Raw genomic sequence first — 17,002 nt, forward strand, 5'->3', positions numbered from 1 at the left:
TTACACCCAGTACACAGGACAAGAGGAGTGGTACTGGGCAGTGTATATATATATATATATATATATATATATATATATATATATATATATATATACAGTACAGACCAAAAGTTTGGACACACCTTCTCATTTAAAGATTTTTCTATATTTTCATGACTATGAAAATTGTACATTCACACTGAAGGCATCAAAACTATGAATTAACACATGTGGAATTATATACTTACCAAAAAGTGTGAAACAATTGAAAATATGTCTTATATTCTAGTTTCTTCAAAGTAGCCACCTTTTGCTTTGATGACTGCTTTGCACACTCTTGGCAGTCTCTTGATGAGCTTCAAGAGGTAGTCACCGGAAATGGTCTTCCAACAATCTTGAAGGAGTTCCCAGAGATGCTTAGCACTTGTTGGCCCTTTTGCCTTCACTCTGCAGTCCAGCTCACCCCAAACCATCTCGATTGGGTTCAGGTCTGGTGACTGTGGAGGCCAGGTCATCTGGCGTAGCACCCCATCACTCTCCTTCTTGGTCAGATAGCCCTTACACAGCCTGGAGGTGTGTTTGAGGTCATTGTCCTGTTGAAAAATAAATGATGGTCCAACTAAACGCAAACCGGATAGAATAGCATGCCGCTGCAAGATGCTGTGGTAGCCATACTGGTTCAGTATGCCTTAAATTTTTAATAAATCCCCAACAGTGTCACCAGAAAAACACCCCCACACCATCACACCTCCTCCTCCATGCTTCACGGTGGGAGCCAGGCATTCCATCCAGAGTCCATCCGTTCACCTTTTCTGCGTCGCACAAAGACATGGTGGTTGGAACCAAAGATCTCAAATTTGGACTTATGAGACCTAAGCACAGATTTCCACTGGTCTAATGTCCATTCCTTGTGTTCTTTAGCCCAAACAAGTCACTTCTGCTTGTTGCCTGTCCTTAGCAGTGGTTTCCTAGCAGCTATTTTACCATGAAGGCCTGCTGCACAAAGTCTCCTCTTAACAGTTGTTGTAGAGATGTGTCTGCTGCTAGAACTCTGTGTGGCATTGACCAGGTCTCTAATCTGAACTGCTGTTAACCTGCGATTTCTGAGGCTAGTGAGTCAGATAAACTTATTGTCAGAAGCAGAGGTGACTCTTGGTCTTCCTTTCCTGGGGCGGTCCTCATGTGAGCCTGCTTCTTTGTAGCGCTTGATGGTTTTTGCAACTGCACTTGGGGACACTTTTAAAGTTTGCCCAATTTTTCGGACTGACTGACCTTCATTTCTTAAAGTAATGATGGCCACTCGTTTTTCTTTACTTAGCTGCTTTTTTCTTGCCATAATACAAATTCTAATAGTCTATTCAGTAGGACTATCAGCCAGTCCATCAGACTTCTGCACCACACAACTGATGGTCCCAACCCCATTTATAAGGCAAGAAATCCCACTTATTAAACCTGACAGGGCACACCTGTGATGTGAAAACCATTTGTGGTGACTACCTCTTGAAGCTCATCAAGAGAATGCCAAGAGTGTGCAAAGCAGTCATCAAAGCAAAAGGTGGCTACTTTAAAGAACCTAGAATATAATACATATTTTCAGTTGTTTCGCACTTTTTTGTTAAGTATATAATTCCACATGTGTTAACCGGTTCAGGACCGCCCACTGTACATAAACCTCGGCGCTGCATGGGCTCTGTGCAGCGCCGACGTTTTAAAACGGTGGGTGGTCCCGCAGCGCTCAGGACCCCCAGGGTCCTGAAAGCGTTGTGGTTCCAATGCAGAGCGATAGCTCTGACATGTGAAATCATGGGGACCTGATTGGATCAGGTTCCCATGATGTTAACCCGTTCCTGTCTTCTAGATGCCGCAATTAGAGATGAGCGGTGTTCGACTAGAACTGTTCGCCAATCTCAAATTCGAGCTGTTTTGGGCGGTGTTCGAGCCGTTCGGCGAACACGAATGATTTGAAAAAAATTCGAGGTTATGTTCGATAACTGTTCGTGCACCAAAATCATAACTGGATTTTTTCTTAGTAATGCTGAAAATTAATGTTAATACGCAGTTTGAGTGTACAGCGGGGCAGGGGGAGGGGCAGGGGATGGATCTCTGCAGAAATAATGAAGATCTCCATTTATTTTTCTCTTTCCCGCTTTTACAGTGGGGAGGTGCAATCTGTCAGCACACACGGAGCAAACTGCTTTTTTTCACACAAGCAAGGGCATGTATCATTGGCAGTGTATGTCACATGTCCTTGCCCTGTAAGACCCAGCCATTTTCCCCGTCACCACCATTTTCTCACTGCTGCAGCTGCGTGTTAGACGGCACCGCTTTTGCTGTGTGATCTATACTTTGTTAATTTTCGTACAAATCTACAGATAGCTTGGGAGTAGGGAATAGTTGTGATTGCAGTCCTTTTAAGGACTAGGTTACATAATTTCCTACGACTTTTATCAGGCAGGTCTGTGCTCTTAAATAGATAGGTTGGGAGTAAAGACTAATTGTAATTGCAGTCCTTTTCAGGGCTAGGTTACATCAGTTCCTATCACTTTTTGCCAGGCAGGTCTGTGCCAGTGCTGTGCAAGTTTTTTTCATATCATTTGGCTAAATCTAGCAAAGCAAATCCTTTTTGTCCTCTTGCAGTGTGTGTTAGTCAGTGGAGAAGCCTATCTGTGTTGCAAGCTACACCACCTGTGTGTAGAATACAATTTTTTTTTACTGCACCTAGTGAAGTAACGCCTTTTGGGCATAGCATCATTCTATTAGTCCATCTATACTAACCTCCATCAGGTTGCAAATTCAATATAATTTTTTTCTGCATCTAGCTCTGAAAAAATATTTCGGCTTCTAGCAGTGTGTGGGACTTGTTCTATTAGTCCATCTATACTAACCTCCATCAGGTTACAAATTCAATATAATTTTTTTCTGCATCTAGCTCTGAAAAAATATTTTGGCTTGTAGCAGTGTGTGGTTGTTCTATTAGTCCATCTATACTAACCTCCATCAGGTTGCAAATTCAATATAATTTTTTTCTGCATCTAGCTCTGAAAAAATATTTCGGTTTCTAGCAGTGTGTGGGTCTTGTTCTATTAGTCCATCTATACTAACCTCCATCAGGTTGCAAATTCAAAATAATTTTTATCTGCATCTAGCTCTGAAAAAATATTTCAGCTTCTAGCAGTGTGTGGGGCTTGTTCTATTAGTCCATCTATACTAACCTCCATCAGGTTGCAAATTCAATATATTTTTTTTATGCATCTAGCTCTGAAAAAATATTTCGGCTTGTAGCAGTGTGTGGGACTTGTTGTATTAGTCCATCTATACTAACCTCCAGTAGGTTGCAAATTCAAAATAATTTTTATCTGCATCTAACCCAGCCAATACTTTTGGGCTAATACCACAGTTTGGCCACTCAGCTCTGCTCGGTTCCCATCCATTGTCTCTTGTGCAAACAACTCCAGAGTTGTGAATTAGTTAACCACCAAAATGAGTGGAAAAAGGCCTGCTGCTGGTGGAAAGGGGAATAGGCATGTTGGGAAGGGAAAAAGAGGTTGTGTCCGTGGGGTAGGTGTTAAAGCAACAGTAACATCTGCAGAAGAAAGACTATCTTCCAGCCAAACTAAGATGTCTACTTCTTTTAGCGGACAATGTGATAAAATCCCTTTCTTACGGCCACGCCAATCGCTACAAATTCCAGATGAGGCACAAAAACAGCAGGTGCTTCAACGGATATCAAGTGTTCCTTTAAGTGGGCTCTCCACCTCAACTTCAACATCACAAATACTCCAGTCCTCAGAGGTGTCACCCCAATAGCACTTGCTACCTCACAAATCCAAAGTCTCCTGCTGCCCGTCTGAGTATGGGGTAGAACAGATGGTTGAGTCTGCAGAGCTGTTTACTCATACTATAGCCTGGGAATCAGAGGTCTGCTCCAGAGCTTCTGTGAATCCAGACGAGGAAATGATCTGCACTGATGCCCAGAATCTTTATGAGTCGGATCCAGGACCAGACGCAGAAGGTTCTGACCATAATGTAGACCCTCGTTCCTAAACTGTAACTCCTGTTGGTGGAGACAATGAGGAAGATGATGATGAGACTCAAATACCTGATTGGAGCGACAACTTTAGTTTTTTGCCAGGGCAGGAAGAGGTTGGCTCTGAGGACGATGGGTGTGATAACACACAGGGTGATGATGACGAGGTTGGAGATCCCACTTGCTGTCAACCCACAGTCAGCCAAGAGATGAGGTCAGCAGAGGAGGTGGAGGAGGATGCTAGTGACGACGAGGTCAGGTTGTGCCTTCCTGGACAGAGACGTAGTACTGGAAGCACGTCAACAACTACATCCTCAAACACAACTCTGCCTCTGACCACAAGTCGTGGTGGCTCTTCAGGTTGCATGGGTGCTAAGCCTTGCATAGCCTGGGCATTTTTTCAGATCGATAAAGATGACCCAACTCGTGTTATCTGTAACATTTGTCAGCAAAAGCTAAGTAGAGGCCAAAAAATACATAGTTTGAGTACTTCATGCATGAACCGGCACATGGATATGAAGAATAAGTTGCAGTGCGAAGCTCACTGTGCTACAATGCGGCCTAGCCGGCCGGGCCAACCACTGTCTGCCACATCTTGTGCATCCGCGGCCTCTTCATCCTCTGTGACTGGGGGGACAGCAGTCACACCTGTTTTGGGACGCAGACCTGCCACCTCTTTACCCGCAACAGCCAGCGTGATTGGCAGGTCATAATTTTCTTTGGAGGTGGAAACACCAGCTGGTGTTGAGCGCTATCCGACATCGATAGCACCACCTTTGGATCAAGGCAACCTAACATGTCCGCCTGCATCTTCCTCACAGACCGGCAGTTTGCCGAGGACACCCTTCTCAACCCCGTCTAAGCACAACAGCCAGCCCTCGGTCCCTCAGATGTGGACAAGTAAAAGACCATTTCCTCCTAGCCATGAGAAAGCTAAGAGGTTGAATTTCACCATCTGCAAGCTCTTGGCTACAGAAATGCTTCCTTTCCGCCTGGTGGACACAGAGGATTTTCGAGACCTTATGTCCGTCGCAGTGCCCCAGTACCAGATGCCCAGTCGGCACTACTTCTCAAAGAAAGGTGTGCCTGCTCTCCACCAGCATGTCGCACACAACATCACCGCTTCTTTGAGAAACTCTGTGTGTGACAGGGTGCATTTCACCACAGACACTTGGACGAGTAGGCATGGACATGGGCGTTACATCTCGCTGACTGGGCACTGGGTAACTATGGTGACAGCAGGACAAGGGGCTGCTGTCCAAGTCTTGCCGTCCCCACGAGTTGTGCGTCAATCCTCTTTATCTCAAAGTTCCTCCACTGCTTCTGCCTCCTTAACCTCCTCTCTGTCCTCCACCTGCACCCAAAGCCTGTCTGGTCATGCCACAAGCTTTCTAACTGCGCAGAAGGGATCCTGCACACCTCCTTACTATGCTGGCAGCAGGGCTCAACGTCATCAGGCGGTTTTTACTTTGAAATGTCTGGGAAATGTGAGTTACACAGCTGAGGAGTTGTGGTCAGCTCTGGAGAACCATTTTCATGAATGGTTGTCTCCACTGGACCTGAAACCAGGGAAGGCCGTGTGCGACAATGCTGCAAACCTCGGTGCGGCCCTTCGCCGGGGCAATGTCAAACACGTACCTTGTATGGCTCACGTGTTGATCCTGGTTGTCCAGCAATTTTTAGCCCACTATCCCGGACTAGATGGCCTTCTGCAGAGGGCACGGTTGCTGTGTGCTCACTTCCACCGTTCGCATCCCGCAGCTCAGCGACTTACATGTCTACAGAAGTCGTTGGGCCTGCCACTTCACCGGCTAAAATGCGATGTGCCTACCCGGTGGAATTCAACTCTGCACATGTTGCAGCAACTGTGGCAGCACCGACAAGCCCTGGTGCAATTCGTTGTGACGTATAGCCTGGGCCAACAAGGTGGCAAATCACACTGGAGAACTGGTCTCAGATCAGGGACCTATGCACCCTTCTGCACAGTTTTGAAATGGCGACGAAGATGTTTAGTGCTGACGATGCCATTATCAGCATGACTATTCTGGTGATTTACATGCTGGAGCACATGTTAAACAGAATTCAGAGTCAGGTGGTGGCACAAGAGGAGGTGGAGGAAGTAGAGGAGGAGGAGTTGTATGCGGTAGGGATAACATCTGCAAGGTCCAGACGGTCGGCAGCACCAAGGCGGCAGGCATGTGAGGGTGGGGGAGATGGTTTTACCAGGGCGCATGGTAGCAGCCAAACTAGTGAGGAAGGTGCAGAAGCCCAGGAAGAAGTGGAGGACGAACTGATGGAAGACTCATCAGATGAGGGAGACCTTGATCACATTTCTGTTGTGCGAGGTTGGGGGGGGAGGACAGAGGAAGGAAGCATGATTGTTACCTCGCCACCAACACAACAGGGACTTGGTGCTCCTGGATGCGCAAGACACATGAGTGCCTTCTTGCTGCACTACCTGCAACACGACCCTCGATTTGTGAGAATTAGAAATAATCCTGACTACTGGGTTGCCACACTGTTAGATCCCCGGTACAAAAGTAAATTTGCAGAAATTATTCCTGCCATAGAAAGAGATGCGCGCATGCAGGAGTATCAGCAGAGACTGTTGCAGAATCTTACATGTGCTTTTCCCCAAAACACTAGGGATGCACGTAGTGAATCTCACAGTTCCAACTTGCCAACTGTGGGACCGTCGAGTGTTCAGCTCTCAAAACAGAAACACAGTATCTGCTGGTAACATCAATTTTGCGGAATCATTTCACCACATTTTTAGCCCATCCTTTGCAAGGCCACAGGAGACAAGAAGTCTGACACATAGTCAACGCCTAGAGACGATGGTACAGGAGTATCTCCAAGTAAACATTGAAGCCATGACTGTGTCACTGGACCATTGCTCTTTTTGGGCTTCCAATCTGGATAAATGGCCAGAGCTTGCCACTTACGCCTTGGAGATCTTGTCATGCCCCACAGCCAGTGTTCTGTCTGAACGTGTGTTCAGCGCTGCTGGTGGTGTGCAGACAGATAAGCGCATGCGGCTCTCCACTGATAATGTAGACAGACTCACGTTCATAAAGATGAACAAATCATGGATCCGAAACGACTTTTCTACCCCTGTGTCATCCTGGGGAGAGTAAAATCACCTCACCAACCGTTTTAAGCTTTAAAATTACTAATCATGTTTATCTGTATCTTGGCTGGAAAATAATTTGGGCCTTGTAGCAGTATGCAGTACTGATTCTATTAGGCCATCTATTCTAAACTCCACCAGATTTAAAATTACTAATCATGTTTATCTGTATCTAAAGCTGGAAAATAATTTGGGCTTTGTAGCAGTGTGCAGCACTGATTCTATTAGGCCATCTATACTAAGCTTCACCAGCTTTCAAATTAATAATAATTTTTAGCTGCATCTAGCCCGGAAAATAATTTTGGGGCTCCTAGATGCGCAAGACACATAAGTGCCTTCTTGCTGCACTACCTGCAACATGACCCTCAGATTGTCAGAATTCGAAGTAATCCTGACTACTGGGTTGCCACACTCTTAGATCCCACACACTCTTCGATCAACCTTTTCATTTTAATAAAGAACAAAAAAATGGTCATTTTTGAAATTATAAGCATTAGCAGGTTATTAGAAACTGAAATCAAACAGTTTTCAACTCAAAACTTTATTCTAGGTGATGTTACATTTGCACATAGGACCCTTTGTTCGAAAGGAGCTTCTGAACTCTCTCGTCCATTGAATTTGTCAGGTTTTGGATGGTTTCTGCTTCAATTGTTTTGCATGAGGACAGAATACCCTCCCAGAGCTGTTGCTTAGATGTGAACTGCCTCCCGCCATCATAGACACTCCTTTTGATGATGCTCCAGAGGTTCTGAATGGGGTTGAGGTCAGGGGAGCATGGGGGTCACACCATAAGTTTGTCCCCTTTTATGCCCATATCAGCCAGAGATGCAGATGTGTTATGTGCAGCATGAGATGGTGCATTATCATGCATGAAAATGATCTTGCTGCGGAATACACGGTTCTTCTTCTTGAACCATGGCAGGAAGTGCTGTTTGAGAAACTCCACATACATTATGGAGTTTATCTTTACCCCTTCAGGGATCCTAAAAGGGCCGACAATCTCTCTCCCCATGATTCCAGCCCAAAACATTACTCCACCTCCTCCTTGTTGGCGCCGTAGCCGTGTTTGTGTGGGGTGTTCATCAACCAGCCATCCTCCACTCCATCCATCTGGACCATCGATCGTTGCACGGCACTCATCGGTGAACAAAACAGTTTTGAAGTCAGTCTTCATGTATTGTTTGGCCCACTGGAGCCTTTTCTGCTTGTGTGCTGTGGATAGAGGAGGTCGACAGGATGGCTTACGCACAGCTGCAAACCTCTGAAGGACTCTGCATCTTGTTGTTCGGGGGACGCTGGAGGCACCAGCAGCTTCAAAAACTTGTCTGCTGCTATGACAAGGCTTTTTTGCCTCTGCTCTTTTAACCTGACGTAATTGCCTGTAGGAAAGAGTCCTCAATTTTCCCTTATCAGCACGCACACGTGTGTACTGTGAATCAGCTACATAATTCTTGATTGTGCGATGATCAGGATGAAGTGTCGTGGCAATGTTGATTGTAGTCATTCCTTGACCTAAACACTCCACAATTTGTTGCTTCTCAGCTGCCTACACATCCTTTTTCTTTCCCATTTTGGCAGAAAATGTAGGCTGCTTAATAATGTAGGACAGCCTTCTTAAGTAGTCTTTCCTTTCATTGGACACACCTGCCAAACTAATTAGCACAGGTGTCTGCAATTGCTTACAGTGATATAAAGAGCCCTGACACACATCACCATCAATGAGTTTAACTGACAAGCCAAAAAATTCTTACCTTATCACTCCTAAACACTTTTTGCATAATAATTTGGAACACAGTGTACATGTGCTTTTCCACAAAACACCAGTGGTTCACGTAGTGTATCTTACAGTTCTAACTTGCCAACCGTGGTCTGTATGGAGTTGTTCAATAAAGGGCCCAAAATTAAGATAACATAGACTGGAGAGGTCTCTATGAATACGAATTCCAGCAGGGATGGATATATGTGATTGAGTGATATATACTAGGACATCATCAGCAAATGCAGAGCACTTGTACTCGGTGCCTCCCACCTCAATCCACCTAATATTGGGGTTATGGCGAATTGATGAGAGCAGGTGCTCCGTCACTAGGATCTATAAGAGAGGGGACAGAGGACATCCCTGCCTTGTCCAATTGGTGATTATGAAAGGTGATGAAAATGTTCCATTTATCTTCAGCCTAGGTGACGTATTGCGATACAGGGCCGTGATTTTGCCTATAAAAGGGTCCCCTAGACCCCTACCCCAAGCTTTTTAAGGGAATAATATATGGCGTGCCAGGAGACTCTATGGAATGCTTTCTCAGCATCCAACGAGAGTATCTAATTACAAATTTTTAACTGCATCTAGCCCAGGAAATACTTTGTGCCTAGTAGCAGTGTCTGCTAGTCAGCGGATTATCCCAGCTGTTAAGCAAGCTACACCACCTGTAGTTTGGACACTTAGTTTTTTCCAAGGAAATGGTTCGGGCTCCCGGGACACTCAGTGAAGAGCATCGGGGAGGCACCCCAAGGCATAGGGGCTGGGACTGGCGGTAGGACACCTTGCGGTGGACCGCCGAGCTCGATCCTTATTAAAGCTTTTTAACTGCAACTGCTTTAGTGGACGCTACTGGAGCTGGAATTACGCGGCTGCTGGCATGAGACTTGCTCTCCAATAGATCCTTGTAAAAGGATTTAAAGTGTATTCATTCAAATTAGAGAGACAATTTAAATTAAAAACCTTAGACCTGCCTCCACCGCAGGGGGGCTCGCTTGACCCACCAGCGGACAGGCACCAGTATTGGGAGAGGGGGGCTGGCCGTCAGGGTCCACTGCAGCTCTGGCACAAACCCGGCAACACGGAGGTCGCACGGGCAGGAACGGACTGGCCGCGTCGACTTCGCACTTTTTTGGTTTTAGAAGGGCATGACATGCCTATATCTGTGTCTCCCCCTCCTTTTACTCCTCCACCTCTTTTCTTTTCGCATGACTATATGTACTTGTCACTTTTCCATGTGTTAGTTGTGTCTTCTGAGCAGTTTGTCAGCTTTTGGACACCTTTGAAGGTGTTTTCTATGTGTTTCTATGTGTTTTTGTTTGCCTGCCATTGGTTTTAACGGTGTTCGAAGGTGTTCGACGAACAGTTCGACGAACAGGTCTGTGAACATACGGGTGTTCGACGAACCAAACCAAACTCGAACACTACCGGGGTGGCTCAACACTAGCCACGATCTATAACGATCGCGGCATTTAAAAGATAGTGACAGCTAGTGGTCGGTGATCAGGACCCAGACATACCTTAACAGCAAGGGGATCCCGGTGCTGTGACCTCAGAACTCATCGAGACCTGATTGGCTCATGTCTCGATGATGTCAGCTTCACACTAGCCAAACACAGAGATCACTGGTGAAGTTTGTTGTAGCAACAAACTTTCCCAGGAGATCTGCCTGATAAATTCACTGTTTCTCCTCAGATCTCAGTGAGAGAGCAGAGGAGAAACAGTGTTACAAGAGCTGTGTCAGTCTTGCCATTGTGAAATAGTAAAAAAAAAAAAAAAAAAAAAGTAAGAGTTAGGCTAAAATTTGGGTTAGCCTTAGGGTTAGTGAGTCCCATCAGTCAGTCCCGTCAGTCAGTCAGTCAGTCCCGTCAGTCAGTCCTGTCAGTCAGTCCCATCCGGTCAGTCCAGTCCGGTCCGGTCAGTCCTGTCCGGTCAGTCCAGTCCAGTCTGGTCAGTCCAGTCCAGTCTGGTCAGTCCGGTCAGTCCAGTCCGGTCAGTCCAGTCCAGTCAAAAAATATAAAAGCAAATAAAATGGCCCGTCAGACTTATACTGTAGAGGAGGCGTATGCCCTGCTATGTTCTGACCGTGACGACAGTGCAATCTCAGATGGAGATGTGGATTTTGAGGGCTTTAGTAGCGGCGACACTGAGGGCTCAGAAATGAGCAGTGATTCTGGTCCATCCTCAAGCCCAAGTACCAGTACAACAATAGGGGCAAATAGAGCTACTGGAGAAACGTCTCCAAATCAGGAAACACTGCCCAGTACAAGCGCTGTCCCTGCCACTACTCAATTGGCGCACGCCAGTGTACAAAGGGCTTTGCCACTTGATATAGCATTTCCCAGATGGGAAGCTTCGGATTCGGCTGCTCCATTCAGCCCTGATTTCAATGCTATTCCTGGTATAAATGTGGAGGTGGAAGATTTTGGACCCATTCATTTTTTTAATTAGTTTTTTTACAGACAGCTTGCTAGAGCATATTGTTGTGCAAACAAATTTATACGCGTCCCAATTCATAAGCCAGAATCCCCGATCTTACTATGCTAGAGCAAATTTATGGACACCAACTACTGTCCCGGAAATAAAAATTTTTTTAGGACTTACATTTGCCATGGGGCTTGTTAAACAACCGAGAATTCGATCCTACTGGTCCAACCACCCTGTTCAAGCCACCCCTATGTTTTCAGTCGTTCTTCCTAGGACCCGTTATGAAATGCTCATGAGGTTTTGGCATTTTAATGACAATAGTCAATGCCTGCCCAGAAATGCCCCAGAACATGACAGGTTATATAAAATAAGACCCATCATTGAAAATTTCTCAGAAAAATTCTTAAGGCTCTACACCCCAACACAAAATATTTCTATAGATGAGTCCCTTGTAAAATTCAAAGGAAGACTGCACCTCAAGCAATTTATCCCATCTAAAAGGGCAAAGTTTGGAATGAAGCTCTATAAAATGTGCGAAAGTTCAACCAGATACACATCTGCTTTTCGCATATATGAGGGGAAAGATAGCCAACTAAACCCACTAGGATGCCCTACTTATCTGGGGACATCTGGAAAAATTGTTTGGGAGCTGATAAGTCCATTGTTTCAAAAAGGCTACAATCTATATGTGGACAATTATTACACCAGTATACCCCTATTTAAAAGTCTGGTTGAACACAACATCGGAGCCTGTGGGACCATTCGTAAAAACCGTCAGGGGTTTCCACAACCATTGGTCAACCAAAAGTTCCAAAAGTGGCAGTCGGGCTGTACGCAACGGAGAGCTGCTTGCCCTGAAGTATAGGGATAAGAGGGATATTTTTGTCCTGAGCTAGATCTAACCAGATGCTACAAGGGCCACTGTAGAACTGGGATCCACTACTCCAAAGCAAAAACCCGTGTCAGTCATTGACTACAGCAAACACATGGGGGTGTGGACCTTGCAGACCAGGTTCTACAGCCATGCCAGGTATCAAGAAAGTCCTATACCTGGTATAAAAAGTTGGTTATTTATTTGTTTCAGGTGGCCACATACAACTTTTATTCCAGCAACAGAAATGAGAAGGAACCCCCAGAAAAGATGTTGTGTATGTACTAAGAGAGGAATGAGGCGTGATACCCGCTACTATTGCCCACAATGCTCATCATTGCCAGCCTTATGCGTCACTGACTGCTTTAAAATCTTCCACACAGAACCACGTTTTTAAACTGTAAAAATGTATCCCATTTTGTCATTCAAACAGTTGGTTCATTTAGTGAATGACACATTCGGGTAGAGCTCACTTAATTTCCAGGGGTGAGAGGGGGGGGGGGGTTCTCCAGAATCTAAACCTTCCATTGCGTGCTTGTTTCTGGAAATCATCCATTGAGTTAAAATGGTCACTAAACCCATAGATGAATTCCCAGAGGGGTGTCATTTCCAAAATGGGATCACTTCAGGGGGGATTCTGCAGTTCTGATACTTAGCGGCTCTGAAAAATGCCAGAACAGCAGAATCCCCTCTGAAGTGACCCCATTTTTGGAAATGACACCTCTCTGAGAATTCATCTATGGGTTTAGTGACCATTTACCTATCTACTTATTTTCCCACCACTAGATTAATTTATACAGAGGAGTAGATTGTAAAATTTGGTCACTTTATGGGGTTTCCTCTAGATAAGTTCCTTGAGGAGACTAGTTTCCAAAAGGGGGTCACTTGTTGGGGGTTTCCTCTGTTTAGGCACCTCAGGGGCTCTCCAAATGCAACATGGCGTCCACTATCGATTCCAGCCAAATTTCCATTCCAAAAGTCAAATGGCGCTCCTTACCTTCCGAGCCATGCCGTGAGCCCAAACAGTGGTTTTGCACCACATATGGGGTATCAGCGTGCTCAGGAGAAATTGCACAACACATTTTTGGGTCCATTTTTTCTTGCTGCCCTTGTGAAAATTAAAAAATTGAGGCTAAAGTAGCAGTTTTGTGCTAAAAATGTGTTTTTTTATTTTCACACTTCAACATTATAAAATTCTGTGAAGCCCCTGGGGGTTCAAGGTGCTCACCACACATCTAGATAAGTTCCTTGAGGAGTCTAGTTTCCAAAATGGGGTCACTTGTTGGTGGTTTCCTCTGTTTAGGCACCTCAGGGACTCTCCAAATGCAACATGGCGTCCGCTATCGATTCCAGCCAAATTTCCATTCCAAAAGTCAAATGGCGCTCCTTACCTTCCGAGCCATGCCGTGAGCCCAAACAGTGGTTTTGCACCACATATGGGGTATCAGCGTGCTCAGGAGAAATTGCACAACACATTTTTGGGTCCATTTCTTCTTGCTGCCCTTGTGAAAATTAAAAAATTGAGGCTAAAGTAGCAGTTTTGTGTTAAAAATGTGTTTTTTTATTTTCACACTTCAACATTATAAAATTCTGTGAAGCCCCTGGGGTTCAGGGTGCTCACCACACATCTAGATAAGTTCCTTGAGGGGTCTAGTTTCCAAAATGGGGTCACTTGTTGGTGGTTTCCTCTGTTTAGGCACCTCAGGGGCTCCCCAAATGCAACATGGCATCCGCTATCGATTCCAGCCAAATTTCCATTCCAAAAGTCAAATGGCGCTCCTTACCTTCCGAGCCATGCCGTGCGCCCAAACAGTGGTTTTGCACCACATATGGGATTATCAGGGTGCTCAGGAGAAATTTCACAACACATTTTGGGGTCCATTTTTTCTTGCTGCCCTTGTGAAAATTAAAAATTTGAGGCTAAAGTAGCAGTTTTGTGTTAAAAAAGTGTTTTTTTATTTTCACACTTCAACATTATACAATTCTGTGAAGCCCCAGGGGGTTCAAGGTGCTCACCACACATCTAGATAAGTTCCTTGAGGGGTCTAGGATAAATTGCACAACACATTTTGGGGTCCATTTTTTCCTGTTACCCTTGCGAAAATTAAAAAATATTGGGTCTAAGGTAAATTTTTGTGAAAAAAAAGTTAAATGTTCATTGTTTTCTTCCACATTCCCAAAATTCCCGTGAAGCACCTGAATGGTTAATAAACTTCTTGAATGTGGTTTTGAGCACCTTGAGGGGTGCAGTTTTTAGTATCACTTTTGGGTATTTTCTGTCATTCAGGCCCCTCAAAGTCACTTCAAATAAAATGTGGTCCCGAAAAAAATGGTTTTGTAAATTTTGTTGTAAAAATGAGAAATTGCTGGTCAACTTTTAACCCTTATAGCTTCCAAAATTGTGCTGATGTAAAGTAGACATGTGGGAAATGTTATTTATTAACTATTTTGTGTGACATATCTCTCTGATTTAAGGACATGAAAATTCAAAGTTTGAAAATTGCAAAATTTTCAAAATTCTCGCCAAATTTCCGATTTTTTCACAAATAAACGCAAGTGATATCGAAGAAATTTTACCACTATCATGAAGTACAATATGTCACGAAAAAACAATCTAAGAATCAGGGGAATCCGTTGAAGCGTTCCAGAGTAATTACTTCATAAAGTGACAGTGGTCAGAATTTAAAAAATTGGCCCGGTCACGAAGGCAAAAACGGGCTCTGGCGCAAGGTGGTTAATTCATAGTTTTAATGCCTTCAGTGTGAATGTACAATTTTCAAAAGTTTACATACCCCGGCAGAATTTTTCCTTTTTGGCCTTGTTTCAGAGAATATGAATGAGAACAAAAAAACTTTTTCTCCACTGGAGGCTTTTTGCCAAGAAGAATGGGCTTCTTTACCATCTGAGAAAATAAAGCTATAAACCTCATCCACAACTACCACAAAAGACTTCAAGCTGTCATTGATGTTAGAGGGGGCAATACATGGTATTAACTGGGGTATGTGAACTTTTGATCAGGGTCATTTGGATGGTTTTGGTTGTCATTAAGATTTAAAAAGAGAAAACACAGAAGTTTGACATTAAATGGCTTCACCCAACCAATAACCATCAGTGGAGAAAAGTTTTTTTTGTTACAGGACAGGAGGAGTGGTACTGGGCAGTGTGTATATGTATATACTAGCTATTGAACCCGTTCTACGCCTGGGTGGCGAGCATTTTTATTGGTATATGGTCTCCCATGCTGGTATGTGCTGCCCCCCTCCTTGTATTTGTGCTGCCCCCACCATCCAATCCTGGTATGCGTGGTAGCCCTCACCCCCAATCCTGGTATGCGTGGCACCCCTCACCCCCGATCCTGGTATGCGTGGCACCCCTCACCCCCATTCCTGGTATGCGTGGTACCCCTCACCCCCAATCCTGGCATACGTGGCACCCCTCATCCCTATCCTAGTGTGTATGGTATCCCTCATCCTGGTATACATGGCACCCTATCCCTCACTCCCAATCCCGGTATGTGTGGCACCCCTTACCCCCAATTCCGGTATGCGTGGCACCCCTCACCCCCAATCCCGGTATGCGTGGCACCCCTCATCCTTATCCTGGTGTGTATGGTATTCCTCATCCTGGTATGCATGGTACCCCATCCCTCATCCCTATCCTAGTGTGCATGGTATCCCTTATCCTGGTATGCATGGCACCCCATCCCTCATCCCCAATCCCGGTATGCGTGGTACCCGTCATCCCCAATCCCGGTATGCCTGGCACCCCTCATACCCAATTCCAGTATGCCTGGCACCCCTCATCCCCAATCCCAGTATGCGTGGCACCCCTCACCCCCAATCCCGGTATGCGTGGCACCCCTCACCCCCAATCCTGGTAAGCGTGGCACCCCTCACCCCCAATCCCAGTATGCGTGGCACTTCTCACCCCCAATCCCGGTATGCTTGGCACCCCTCACCCCCAATCCCGGTATGCGTGGCACCCCTCATCCCTATCCTGGAATGCGTGGCACCCCTCATCCCTATCCAGGTATGTATGGCACCCCTCATCACTATCCATGCATGGCACTCCATCCCTCATCCCCAATCCCGGTATGCGTGGCACCCCTCATCCCCAATGCCGGCATGCGTGGCACCCCTCATCCCCAATCCCGGCATGCGTGGCACCCCTCATCCTCAATCCCGGCATGCGTGGCACCCCTCATCCCCAATCACGGCATGCGTGGCACCCCTCATCCCCAATCCCAGCATGCGTGGCACCACTCATCCCCAATCCCGGCATGCGTGGCACCCCTCATCCCCAATCCCAGCATGCGTGGCACCCCTCATCCCCAATCCCGGCATGCGTGGCACCCCACATCCCCAATCCCGGCATGCGTGGCACCCCTCATCCACAATCACGGCATGCGTGACACCCCTCATCCCCAATCCCGGCATGCGTGGCACCCCTCATCCCCAATCCCGGCATGCATGGCACCCCTCACCCCCAATCCTTGTATGTGTGTCACCCCTCATTCCCAATCCCGGTATGCGTGGCACCCCTCATCCGCAATCCCGGTATGTGTGGCACCCCTCATCCCCAATCCCGGTATGTGTGGCACCCCTCACCCTCAATCCCGGTATGCATGGTCCCCTCACCCCCCAATCCTGGTATGCGTGTCACCCCTCACCCCCCAATCCTGGTATGCGTGGCACCCCTCACCCCCCAATCCTGGTATGCGTAGTACCCCTCACCCCCCAATCCTGGTATGTGTGGCACCCCTCACCCCCCAATCCTGGTATGCGTGGTACCCCTCACCCCCAATCCTGGTAT

This window comes from Phyllobates terribilis, unplaced genomic scaffold (genome assembly GCF_046119375.1).
Source record: "Phyllobates terribilis strain yellow unplaced genomic scaffold, ASM4611937v1 Scaffold_1__5_contigs__length_1240528914, whole genome shotgun sequence".
Classification (NCBI taxonomy): Eukaryota; Metazoa; Chordata; class Amphibia; order Anura; family Dendrobatidae; genus Phyllobates; species Phyllobates terribilis.